Below are 14,833 nucleotides of genomic sequence, written 5' to 3'. Positions count from 1 at the left end.
CCATCAGCAAAACGCAGGGTAAGGTCTTCACTGAAGCAGTTTCTCAGATAAAAAAATACAGGTTAATTCTAGACAATTAGTATGGATTTAAGAACATAAGAACAGAAGAAATAGGAACTGGAATCGGGCATCTGGCCCCTAGAGCCTGCTCCACCAATAAATAATAGAATGGCTGATCTTTTCATGGACTCCGCTCCATGAACCCATTTGCCCAAAATAACCCTAATTCCTTTACTGTTCAAAAATCTGTCCATCTCTAACACGCATGCACAAAAAAAAGTAACCTCAACTGCTTCGCTGGGCAGGGAATTCCAAATTCACAACTCTTTGGGTGAAGAAGTTCCACCTCAACTCAATCCTAAATCTTCTCCACATTATTTCGAGACAATGCCCTTTAGTCCTACACTGGAAACAATCTCCCTGCTTCTATCTTATCTATTCCCTACGTAATTTTATATGTTTCTATGCGATCCTCCCTCATTCTTCTAAATTCCAATGAGTATAGTCCCAGTTTAATCAACTTCTCCTCATAAGTCGACCGTCTGAACTCCGGAGTCAACCTAATGAATCTCCTGTACACTCCCCTGCAGTGACAATAAATCCTTTCTCAAGTAAGTGGAATAAAACGGTACACAGTGCTCCCACTATAGCCTCACCAGTATCCTATACAGCTGAAATATGCACTGCCTATTGTTAAAATAAATCCACAGATCAACGAAAGACAATACTCTATGTACCCTATTAATTACCTGCTGCACCTGTAAACTAACGTTGCGTTCATGTGCAGAGAACATCCAGGATCCTTTGCATAGCAGCATGCAGTAATTTTTTGCTATTGAAATACTCGCCCATTTTGCTGTTATTCCTACTAAAATGGATGACCTCACTTTTTCCAACACTGTGCTCCATCTTCAAGAACTTTGCACCTTGTATCACCTTTGCATAGCATCAGAGGAGGCGATAGGCTAGTGGTATTATCACTGGACTGTTAACCCAGAGATCCAGATACCCTTCTGGGAACCTGTGTGCGAATCTTGCAATGCACAACAGTGGAATTTGGAATATCTGGAATTAAAAATCTAATGATGATCATGAATCCATTGTCGACTGTCAGGAAAAAAAATCTGGTTCTCTAATGTACTTTAGGGAAGTCACCTGCCACATTTAACGGTCTGGCCTCGATGTGACTCCAGGTCTACAGCAATGTGCTTGACTCTTAACTGCCCGCTGGGAAAGGAGGAAGGGGAAATGCATACTGTCAAGCCAGCGACACCCTCATCCCTTGAATGAATAAAAAACTCACCATTTTCCAACTATATCCCTCTACAGACCTTCTGTGTCATCTGCACACTTTCCTCTCCCACTCTTCGAGACATCTGCAAATATTGATGCACTACACTTGCTCCCCAATTTTGAATTACTAATGTAAATTTTAAACTATTGTGGTCCCATCACTGAGCCCTGAGGCATACGACTGATTGCCAACCAGAAAAATACAAATTTAGCCCCATTCTCTGCTTTCTGTCAATTACACAATCTTATACGCATGCTAATGCATGACCTGTAACGTTATTTATTTTTATCATGGTCAGGTCATGTCTGGCCAATTTGCTTGAGTTCATTGATAAGTTGACACAGGCAGTGGGTGAAGGGAATGGTGTGAATTATGTTTAGAATTTCAGAAAGTATTTGATATAGTGCCAGTTGACATGGTGATGAGCAAATTAGAAATATTTAGGACTGATTCGTTCTTCACAGTACGGATTATAATCACAGAATCCTGAAGCACAGATAGAAGCCATTCAACCCACTAATCTGCACTGACTCTCCAAAGAGTAGCTCAACCTGTTCCCCTAACCTCGTAGTCAACATGTTAATCCATCTAAAGTGCACATCGTCGGACACGATTTTCTTTTAAACATGACTCATTCATGAAACTTTGGATTATGAGAAGAAACTGGAATGCGCAGGGAAAACATAAAAAGCCACTGTGAAAATGTGCAAACTTCTCGCAGTTACCCAAGGCCAGGATCAATTGAGGGTAGTCACCATGCCGTCCTCAAACGTAGCTAAAAGATAAGAAACGGACAAAATGCATACTTAGGCTTTTCTTAGATTGGAGTCGAACTGGAAGTGGTATTCCGTAGGAATCGGTGTTTGTGATCTTTGCATTTTCTGATATATAAGTTGTAGAGCGTCCCTGGGGGCAAGCCATTAACTGCGCAGATGATTCAAAATCAGGGTGAGGACTGAATTGCGAATGATAATGTTGAACGGCTTCAGATGGGCTCTGACAAGTTGCCAAATGGACGGGCACCTGGTAAATGAAATCAAATGCAGAGAAATTTGAGGTAATGCAATTTGATGGAAGAAACATAGAGAGAAAATATCAGCTCGGCGGTACTTTGAGGGGTGAATAGAAGAAGAGGGACCTCTGGGTTCACGTGTCTAATTCCTTGAAGATGGACTGGCAATTTGAAACCGTTGTGAAGAATGCTTATGGGATACTTGGATATATAAACAGAGGCAAAGGGCATAAAACAAGGACGTAATGCTGCACTTCTACAAACCGTTGGTTGGATCACGTTGGAGTATTGGGTTCGTTTCTAACCACCATATTTAAGGAAGAATGTTAAAATCCCAGAAATAATGGTGATTTATTGGAATGGTAACGAGATAGAGGGATTTTAGATGCAATGAAATTAGCAGAAATCGAACTTAGCCTCCTTGTAAATGAAAAGTATACAAGTTGACCTTATTGAGAGGTTAAAACTTATAAACTTTTGACAGGGTAATGAAGGATACTGCCTTTGCACTAATTGGTTAGTTAGTTACTATGGGCCAGAATTTCAAGATTGCCAGCAAGAGAGATGGAAGCAAAATTATGGAGAACTTCTTCACTTAGCGAGTTATTAATGATTGGAATGGCACTACCAATCAAAGTTGACAAGACAACAAAAAAATGTTGTCTCGAAGAATGGTGGAGGTGGATTCTAAAGGAGACTTCAATAGAAATTAGGGGATGGAGAATAGAATAATGTGGGTAGCTCTTTCAGGGGAAAGGCACGCTGGGTGGAATGGTCTTCTGCACTGTAAAATTCTATCATTATGTTTTGAAGTAACATAAACGTTACAAATAATAAGTTGGTAAATAAAATGAATTGAATTTAAAGTATAGCTGTACAGCACATTCGATAAGAATATGTTTTATACTTGGAATGTTATGCATCAGAATGGTATGTTAGATGACCACACTCGTGGGTTGTGCTGGCAACGGCAGAAACTTAAGCTCTGTGCTTTAAAGTCTTGTGCAGCTCTCAGAGACATGGCTGCATTCCTATGAGGACAATAGACACCTGAATATCACGTTCAGAGAGTTGATCACATACCTGAAATGGTCTTGGTCCTGGTAGTCAAAGAATATCACATAAGTATTGTAGGGGTCACCTGGAATCACGGTCACAAAAGAGAAAAGGAAGCGTGTTTTCTACTGAGTCTGATAAGTGTTCTGTTAGTGATGGTACAAACGTACTGCTATATAGCAGAAGATGAAGCAGGAAGGAACAATAACAATATTGGCGGAATCTTCAGTTAGAGAGTAAAGAGGCGTGCCTCTGGTTATAGATGTTATCGTAATATGCTATATTGCCTCCTTGTTTCCAGAGTTGTGAGGAATTTTTTTTAAAAGTGTTTTTTTGTAGCTTTGATTGTGAATTGTAATCATTATGTTCTATATTATTTTTGAAAGATGGACAGGAAAGTAGAGTTGAAGCTGAGATGAGATCAGCCATGTTGATATCAATATTTAACGAGCACTTGAGTGGTTGAGTTGCCTGCTGCTCGAGTTGTTAAATTCAACAGGGGAAAATATCTATTTAAAAAGAAAAAAAAATGTGGAAGAGAGTCCTGCACTTTTTAAAAGCAAGCTATCAAAACGTTTTGCAAGTGCTGTTTATACTACTGTTTATTCAATGAGCAGGAAAACTTAGTTGCAGTCAACATGCTGCGAGGCATGTTTGTGTGCTAAGATTTTGCTGGCAATATGCAGCAAGTTGTTCTCTGGTGCCATTACCAGTTATCAATGTTAAAAGCCATCTGCGTACAACAAGTATGAAACTGCCTCCAAGTAACCTGACTGGTTTTTGGATGTGCACAAAGTAGAGGGAAGCCTTCAAAACTCAGAAAGTGATTTAGTTTTCTTCTTCCTGCAGTTAAAAAAAAATGCAAACTCAAGGCTGAATACATCCAAATTATTTTCTTTCACCTTTTACGATAAGCTATAGCTTGTAACAATTAACAAAAGACATTTTAAGTTTGTAACTACTCCATTACTGCAAAGAAATAAACAATACCCGAATAACAGGGATCACCACAGTGCAAGTCCTGAAAGGAACATGGCCAAGTCAGTGCATCCTGCAGACAGGGGCCTCCATGAATACCACCAATATTTTTTTGCCTGTCTGTCTCTGCTGTTTTCGTGAGTAGGGGGATTTCAAAAAGTTGATTAGAGATTTAAACTGTAGAGTTATATGCCAGCATTACATAATTGATTACCTGCAGCTATAATCCATGTGTTTGCACTAAACAATGATTCTTATGAAGTTTAGACGGATGGTACGTGCTTTCTATTAACGCGGGTCCAAAACGACAGACACAATTAAGCATTTTATTCAATTTGATGACATACTTATCTTTTGTGATCACTAAAAGTTGGCGTTGTTTACCAGTGCGCGAATCGAATGGGGTGTGACAGGGTCAAAGCCAAGTTTGAACACCTTCTGGGGATTCTTCTAGGGCAATGAGAATGGCCAGAATTCATATTCTACATTGGTGCCTACTTATTAGGCAGGGATTTGGATATATTGTAATTAAAGTTGAGGAAACTATTGGAACACTTATTAAGGAACAGTTTTTAAATGGCTGAAATGTTGGTGTAACAATGAGGACTAAAGATTGCTGCAGGACCCGGACAACTTATGGTGAAAGTGATACCAATATAGATTTACTGTTTGCACCAAAAGCAAAATCATTGCAGCATCATTTGCTAGTGCTATTGGCCTCAGCAGCAATCCCATTTACAGGAATATCAGAATCAGGATGGAAAATATATCAAGATAACGAGGACAAAGCAAATCTTGGAGAGGCATCTAGCTGTAGGATAGATAATAGTAAGTTAAATAGATGAATTCGGAATAACGTATGAATAATTAGCATTTTGAAAAATTGTTTCGAATTATACAACAGTGCTGTTTGAACAAATAGGCATAGGTCACATATTAGCTGCAAAATATTAAAGATAAATTACATTGGAAAGGAAAGATAGGGAAAATAAATTCAGAATCACTTGGGGTAACAATGGAATCGACATGATCATGAAGCCGAAAATTTAGAACATAGAGCATAGAACATAGAAAAATACAGCGCAGTACAGGCCCTTTGGCCCTCGATGTTGCGCCAATCCAAGCCCATCTAACCTACACTAGCCCACTATCCTCCATATGCCGATCCAATGCCCGTTTAAATGCCCATAAAGAGGGAGAGTCCACCACTGCTACTGGCAGGGCATTCCATGAACTCACGACTCGCTGAGTAAAGAATCTACCCCTATCATCTGTCCTATACCTACCACCCCTTAATTTAAAGCTATGCCCCCTCATAATAGCTGACTCCATACGTGGAAAAAGGTTCTCATGGTCAACCCTATCTAAACCCCTAATCATCTTGTACACCTCTATCAAGTCACCCCTAAACATTCTTTTCTCCAATGAAAACAGCCCCAAGTGCCTCAGCCTTTCCTCATACGATCTTCCTACCATACCAGGCAACATCCTGGTAAACCTCCTCTGCACCCGTTCCAGTGCCTCCGCATCCTTCCTATACTATGGCGACCAAAACTGCACACAATACTCCAGATGGGGCCGCACCAGAGTCTTATACAACTGCAACATTACCTCAGGGCTCCGGAACTCAATTCCTCTTCCAATAAAAGCCAGTACGCCATATGCCTTCTTCACTGCACTACTTACCTGGGTGGCAACTTTCAGAGATCTGTGCACATGGACACCAAGATCCCTCTGCTCATCCACACTCCCAAGTATCCGACCATTAGCCCAGTACCCCATCTTCTTGTTACTCTTATCAAAGTGAATCACCTCACACTTACCTACATTAAACTCCATTTGCCATCTTTCTGCCCAGCTCTGCAACTTATCTATATCCCGCTGTAACCTGACACATCCTTTCTCACTGTCAACAACTCCACCGACTTTCGTATCATCCACAAACTTGCTCACCCAACCTTCTAGCCCCTCCTCCAGGTCATTTATAAAAATTACAAACAATGGTCCCAAAACAGATCCTTGCAGAACACTGCACTCCAAGATGAACCTTTACCATCAACGACTACCCTCTGTCTTCTTCCAGCCAGCCAATTCCTAATCCAACCGTCCAACTCACCCTCAATGCCATACCTCCGTATTTTTTGCAGTAGCCTACCATGGGGAAACTTATCAAGCGCCGTACTAAAATCCATATACACCACATCTACAGATTTATCCTCGTCTACCTCCTTAGTCACCTTCTCAAAGAATTCAATAAGGTTTGTGAGGCACGACCTGCCCTTCACAAAACCATGCTGACTATCCTTGATCACATTATTCCTATCCAGATGTTCATAAATCCTATCCCTTACAATTCTCTCTAAGACTTTGCCCACAACAGAAGTGAGACTCACTGGCCTATAGTTACTAGGGTTATCCCTACTCCCCTTCTTGAACAAGGGAACCACATTTGCTATCCTCCAGTCTACTGGCACTATTCCTGTAGACAACGAGGACATAAAAATCAAGGCCAATGGCTCTGCAATCTCCTCCCTTGCTTCCCAGAGAATCCTAGGATAAGTGCCATCAGGCCCAGGGGACTTATCTATTTTCACCCTTTCCTCAATTTCCAACACCTCTTCTCTACATACCTCAAAGCCGTCCATTCTAATTCATTCACAATTTATGTGTACGCAGTTCGTAGGTAGAATATATGATAGCCGACAAAATGTTTTCAGCGGTAGATGACTTCAAGTATTAAAGGTGAAGACAAAATATGAAAAAATAAAACCGCTGACAGATAACATAAAGGGCAAATCCAACGACTTCTGTAAGCAGATGATTTAGACAAGATTGGCAAAATTACGAGGGGGGCATTTCGGGACAGAAAATGGACTTTTAATTAAGAACGAGTCCATGACTAAAGTCGTAAAAGAAGTAGAAAGTGAGTTACGAGAACGGTGCAAAATTGATTGCGGGACACTATCGGATAAATTGCTGCACTCAACAGTTAACAAAGCAACAAGAACAGATAATGAACATTCTCGGGTATTGGGGGAGCGGCAGTTATATTGTCGAGGCACTGAGCATATTTTACAAGCTTTTTTATGCTCTAAGGTTTTGGAAGAGAACAGGAGATTTGCAAATATTGAACGTCCATACAGTAAAAAAAGGTGCAAACGTGAGCCCAGAAATTATGGACAGAGTGTCAATTTTTCTTTGGGTTCTCGTAAATTTCTGACAACAAATTAGGATACAATTCTTAGTTACATAAACAAACGTAGAATCATTATAGAGATCCGGCATGTAGACTTCGTGTGGAAATAATTTAAGCTAACTTTCTGGAGATATTTCACGACACAGCATAAACAGATTTTCGGGTCAGGCTGCACATTGAATTTTGAAAAGTTGTTGATGCAGTCCTAAGGAGCAAGTGCATTAGCAAAGCTATGACATGCAGAATAATCAAACAATATCAACGGAAAAAAATGAGTGACAGTAAACAGAGAGTAATGTTACCTAGATTTTTTCAGGTTAGACAAAAGTTTGAAGTGGAGTTTTCAAAGCGAATATTGGGATCCCGCTTTTATGCAGTAGTCTAGATAAACCGTGCAGAGGGAAATTACTTCGAGATACTTTGTTCATCTACTCTTGCTTAATTTGAACTCCCAAGGAATTCATGAATGCCCTATTCTCCCTCAACAACTGTGACATCTTCTATATAGCTTTTCAGAGCGGGAAATTTATTTAATTATCGTTTAAGTGTGACCATTACTTCCTAAAATTTGTTTCTGCCTTTTTCAATATAAATGTATTTCTAGCTCGAGACACTCCCCTATCTCATTCTTCTTGCCAAACCACTATCCTGGGCAGGAAACTTGACAAGCAAAAGAAAAACAAAAAAATCCAGAGGGGTCATTTCATTGAGCTTTTTTTTTCAGATTTCTTCATTTAATACTTCTACCAATTCATGTAACAGGGGAGTCATATAAATATCAGGTGTTATGGATGAGACCAACACCCCCTATCAAAACAATTCAAAGAGGTAGCCTAGACCCCAACTTTTCTAGTTGTTCATGAGTGACGCAGCTGGCACAATCACTCAGTTTGAAATAAAACAGAACTTATTCATATACGAACAAAACAAAACAGAGTGTAGAAATACATAAAATATCTGATATTCCGATCGACTCTATCACAGCTTAATGATGCTGTTTCAAATACTTGCAGCATCCCCACGAACACCTCTGTGACACAAAAGGAACAAATAAACACAGATTCTTACATGAGAGAAAGCAGAGAGAGAGAGAGAGAATTGATAAGCATGGAACGCTTCTTTGAACAGCAGCCTCAAAAACTGACTGCTTGATAAAACTCAGCCAAACCAAACCCTGAACTGGGTGAACCAGCCATTCCCCTCTAATTGTACAAATATTTCAAAAGAAAGATTTAAACACATTCTCACGCAGACAAACCCAGACATGTCTTGAATTTCTGACTTGACGCCCCCTTTGAAAAAAAAACAAGGACAGCATAACCTTATGAAAGGAGCAACATCGTCCCATAGGTGGATCGTTTAAGCAGTTCTCAGTACAGTGCCGAATTCAGTAGCAAACTCCACTACAATATTCATATTTCATTGAGCGACGTATCAAAGGTGAAGGAATTTGCAGATTTAATTGAACGTCATGAAACAGGATTTCATGGGTATTATATGCGGACAGGATACCTTTAAGGAAAACCTATTTTATGAATAATAGAACGTGTCTGAATGCCATGTTGATAAGAGCAAATTATATGTCTCCACCTGCCATGATGTTCACGTAACATGTAACACAATTGGAGAGACGACCCTTTCTCTGGGATAGGATGAAAACGGTCAACATATTAACTGCGAGGAATAAGCAAATATAGGCTTTATATATAATTCGACGGTATGTGACTAGTTTCAGCGGGTCATTATAAAAATACGAGTTTGCTTACGGTAGTACCACCAGTGGTGCAATGAATTTCTACTCTGCTCAAAATATTTCACACGTCCTTCTGATTTATTCTTTCTCCATATCGAAGAGAGCGTAGAAGTTGACGGTAAACAATTCAACGTAATAACTGAAGACAGAAAACGGAAGTGATCATGTAAACATCAAAAACATCTACGTGCTGATATTATTGAATTATTTGAGACAACAGAAGAATCCATTACTCATGAATCATCTTTCCACAGTTTTGTACGTTCACTGAGCCAACCAGGAAAAAAATCTGGGTTTGGGATAAGGTTTTGTATCTGTCCCTATACACAAGCTCCACCACAAGAGAGTCACCAGACTCAAAACGTTAATTCTGCTTTCTTCCTATTAAAACAGCCAGACTTGTTGAGTTTCATCAGCAATTTCTGTTTTCGTTTCAAAAACAGTATCACTGCATGTCTCAGGAAACACTACTACAATTGATCCATTTTGAAATTACCTGCCTATTTTCTGACAATTTCAGGAAAGATATTTAAACGACATTTCCAGTGTAAACCAGCTAATAAAGCAAACATGAAACAGAGAAAGACAACATCAATTCTTAAACTGTCATCATCTTCAAACCCGTGATATATGGCACTGAATTCTAGAAAACTTGTTGCAAACAAGAAAAAAAAACGAATTTATTTGCATCCCCGTTCTCTAATTGAACAAAATTGGCGTCAGATGGAAATTGAAGACCAAGAATCAATAAATAGTGCATAAGGTAAACATGACAAACGGGGTAGCATTGTGCAGACAAAGAAGACGTTGCTAATTTGACCATGTGAACACAATTGAAAGTGAATGAATTTCCAATAATATGTTATGGTGGAAGGCAACTTATACCAAATGACCAGAGAGTATTCAAAGATCGGATTCGAGAATATCATCAAATGAAAACTAAAGGTCGTCAAAGTAAATGGAAATATTCGGTTGATGTATTATACAAATTATAACACAATGCGTGTGCAGATAGGAATTTGCCACTGTGCAAACTGCAAAAGCAGATGACAACCTTTTAACCCAATTGAAGCACCGGAGTACACCACTGACAACTGCATCCAGACTTTCGTTTCCAGAACGATCTGTCCAGCCACAAAAAAACTGTAATTAATATCGTTATTTGTCAAAGGTTCATGTTTGCTTTTCCATTCTCTCCTGCAGCTGGACGGCAACCAAACTGAAAATATTATCCAATTGCAACTGTGATAGTATTACGGGCTGAATGTAAAGATTATTATTCAATAAGAACAACGATTACACGTAAATTAACGTTTGGAATGAATTAATGTGAAGGAAAATTAATTGGTGAAAAATCAGAAAATGTTCGCTGCAGCTTTGTTCCACTGACCACAGTTCAGTTTTTCAAAAGAAAAACGTGAAAAATTAAGTGAGGACAAGAGTGAAGGAGAGAATGATCTGGTGGAACATTATCAGTAGAACTGACTAAGAGGCGATTCAACACGTAGGGAACTGCACAGAGCTTATTGACTGAGATTCAATATTTTTAAGACAGACCACGACATTGCAATAGGTTGTATCAAATGATATTTGGAATTTCTTTTTCTGATATCGAGACAATGAAGCAGTGTAATGAAGTCAAGAATGTTTTAAATCTGTGATATGTCAGCATAGATCGATTTCCAAGACAAAAACTGCCAGGATCGGATTTCTAGCTTCTAATATGTGTTGTACCTTATATGCATGTATAAAGGTTTAAACCATGACAAGGAAGTATCATTTAGAAGAGACTGTTAACGATTACTGAGTTCAGAATGATTGAAATATTACAGAGCAATCAAAATAAATGAATATACAACTTTGACACATACTGAAGGCAGCACGTGCACTGAATACACCTGTCAACTGCATTCAACATCTCTCAACATTGGGAATAGTTATTCAGTGTATTGTGTTTTACTGAAGAGGTTGGATATAGTGACTTACCAGGAACACCAATAACAGCGAGGAGAAGGTGGAAAACTTTGTCAAATGCAGAGTTTAAATGGTTTCCTGTCCAATGGTCCATTCATTTGCTGCAGCTTACCCCTGTTGATGTCAGGGTCGATTTTTATGCTGAAAAAAAACCTCACATAATGATAGAGAGTGCAATCCCAAGTGATACGATTTTGTTCTGTGGAGGCTAAAAGTAATTTGTGTCACTAACTAAGTAGCACCAGTTAACCATTTTCTATACGATATTTGAGAGCATATATCTTTAGCTTATAGTGAAGTTTGTTGCACCCATATATCTCACAGTCGGACGTGATCCCGTATAACAATCCCCATACAAAACTGAAGCAAGTTTTTTTCTTCGCATGTTGACTCCTCACACAATCGCCTCAAACTTAATCATGATTCGTTGAAAATTATTTTCAGTTAAATGTTCGAAATGATATAAAAATTACTTGTGCTTTATATAGTGAAGGTGTATGTTAAAAACACAGGGGAACATCTGTGATTTTGTTTGGTGGTTGAAAGTAGCCAAATATTTTTTTTAAAACAAGGCATGTGAGATTAAATGGGGACAACTAAAATAATGATGTATGCAATCATTCGTGGCTTGCTGAGAAACAGAAAAGGCAGAAGATCTGAGTGATGCAAGTTCTATTGAATTCTGAAGGAAGCAGGTGCAGTGGTCAAGATTGCAAGTGGTAACATTTTTTTCCCAGGGATCTTCCACATACACAATTTATAGTGCCTTGACTCAACTTTGTGGTCAATTTTCTTTGCAGCCTCTTTTTTTTTATCAGGTTTATTTATTCCTTTTTTGCATTAATTTTTCAATTTTGGGCTGTAACTGTGCTTTGCTGCAACTGTGCCAGATTCTTCCATTCAAGGCTCTGTATACTTTCTTTAATTGCGAAGTTTCCAATTCCTTAGCTCTTGTGCAACGCACATTTTTTTTAAAAGCTTGCTGGATATCTCACATATCGTATCACCATCTTTGCCTTACCGATTAAAATGTTGACATTCATCTGGTTCACTTGCATTATATGTTATATTGGCTCAAATCATTAATGAGACAAGAAAACGAAGCATTCTGATTGAGATCATGCTTAAGACAGGAAGGTGATGGAGGAAATTTGATGCAGTTCTGTCGTTCTTGTTGTCCTTCGCAGGTCAAGGAATTGTCAGAATGAGAGAGACTGAGGCACATATACCTGAGAAATGAAGTCCAGAGGCATTAATTTAGTGAATGTGTTAATATTTTTTGGCGCATTTTAAGGTTTAGACATGATTTCTTCTATTAAAATAGAAAATATAATTTATCTGGATACAGAAATGTCTATATATATATATATATATATATATACATACATATATATATATATATATATATATATATATATATATATATATATACTGTAGTAAAGTTATAACTGAACTGGACAGCTGGAATAAATTATATACCAAATTATTAATTACTATAATTTTTACTTTGTTCAATCTGACAGTCGACAGCCATGCCAACAAGCGCAAAACAAAGTTAGTTTGCTCTATGTGTCTTGCACAATTGCGTTCCAAAAATGAAAAAAAATCAAGCATTTAAGAGCAATCCAAGATAACGATGAATCGTTTCACAATTGTGAGCAGAAATCAATAGGTGGATTTTGATGAAGTTAGGGATTCTGATTAGGTGGCAGAGAAAGCGGGATTCAACCTGTTTGCTTGACAACGTCCAATTGGCCCAGGACAACATGAAGACGACTAGGATTGACCCCCAATCTTGATGCAGGAAACTTTATGGCTTCTTTCCTCGCCATGCTCCATTACAACATCTAACTTGATGCTGAGTAATAGTAGAAATTGCAGTTAGAGGTAGAAATAACAACAGATATTTCACGTATCTTGCAGGATAAAGTATTTCTCACGCTATTCAAATTATTAACCTCTGACAAACAACATATCCCCTTTTGCAATGTATCGTTGAGTTTCATACATGAGCATAAGAAACGTAAGATCAAGAAAAGAGGGATTGTTAATGGCTGTTGACACACAGAAGATCACAATTTTTCATTCAATGGCAACATGAATTCTATGACGGGTTCAAAATGTGCTTGAGATATTCTTCAGTTCAACTCGGAAATGACACATAATCGAAAGAAATCACAAAGTCAAAGGTGGAAAATGAAACTATTACATATTTGAGGGAAGGGAAAATACACATGAATTGCAAACAATGTAAGGTAAAATATAAGGTTCACCGATCACAGGGAATATCAAGGACATGGAAAATACAAAAAAAAGTTATGTCACAAAAATGACATTTCCAAAGATTATTTTAACTTAGAAAGAGAGCTGATTAATTAAATATGCTTTTAAAATGTCTGCAACTTTTTTTCTGCAATAAAACATGAGAGCTGGAAAGAATTATGGAAGAATGAATACAGCTGGGACCTGAAATCACAGAATCCCAAAAGTAAAGAAACAACCATTTGGCCAATCGAATGCACACAAACCTTCCAAAGACAATCCCTCTCAGAAATATACCATTTCTGTGATGTAGTAATGTACATGGTTAACCCACGTGGTCTGCGCATTCCTCGACACGATGTGCAATTTAGTATGTTCAATCCACCTAATCTGCACATTTTTGGACTGTGGCAAGAAAACGGAGCAAACTCACACAGTTTCAGAGAGAAAATGGAAATTGCATGCAGGTAGTCGCCCGAGGCTGGAATCTAAACTGTCAGGCAGCAGTGCTATTCACTGAGCCACCATACCGCTCGGGATGGGGGTCAATGAAGCATGCTTTGAGATAAATTGTAACTCGGAATTTAGCACTATTTTTCCAATATTAAATGGAATGATTCCAAATATTACAAAAGAGATTTAACATAAATATCAATTGAGTTTGAAATTTATCAGAGCGCTCTCATGAGCAGCCATGGTATCACATGATTAGCAATGATTTAAGTAGGTGTACCAGAAAGTGCGTGTTCAATAAGGTAAATAAGATCAAAGAGAACAAAGCCCCTGGTCGAAGTAAGTAAAGTACAGCAGCTTTAACTAAATGGTTGGGTGTTTCACAAATGCATTATTAACCATATGTAACAAGTTAATGAATAAGTTCAAATTGATTGTTCTTTTGTTTCGTTGGCAATTGTGTAGAACGGAGATGGGTGGTAAACTAATCAAGTCCGTGTAATAAATTCGCAGGATAAAATTAAAATATTTGTGTGTGTGTCTGTGTGTAAACATATGCACATGGTGCAAACATTGTGTGGAAAAGTTAACATTCAAAACAAATAGCTGCTCTGTAGCTCAAACGTAACTGCGCAAGGTCCAAGTTTTTATGAACCAGATGCCAGAGAATATATCGTCAGCAGGTGCTTCTAGTTAATTATTTGCTTATTTCTCAAGATGTGCTTCTAAGTTTGTACGAGAGTTGACTTGTCCCAGTCTGAACTCAGAAACCCAGAAGACAAAAGACCAAAAGACAAAGGAACATAATTCAGCCAATCAGCTCGTCGAATCTGCTCCAAAAATTGGATGTTGGCC

The sequence above is a fragment of the Chiloscyllium plagiosum genome, unplaced genomic scaffold, assembly GCF_037043375.1.
Source record: "Chiloscyllium plagiosum isolate Xiang-an unplaced genomic scaffold, Cpla_swu_hap1 HiC_scaffold_35, whole genome shotgun sequence".
Lineage (NCBI taxonomy): Eukaryota > Metazoa > Chordata > Chondrichthyes > Orectolobiformes > Hemiscylliidae > Chiloscyllium > Chiloscyllium plagiosum.
The sequence above is the reverse complement of the archived record's forward strand: the minus strand, read 5'-3'. Positions refer to the sequence as shown.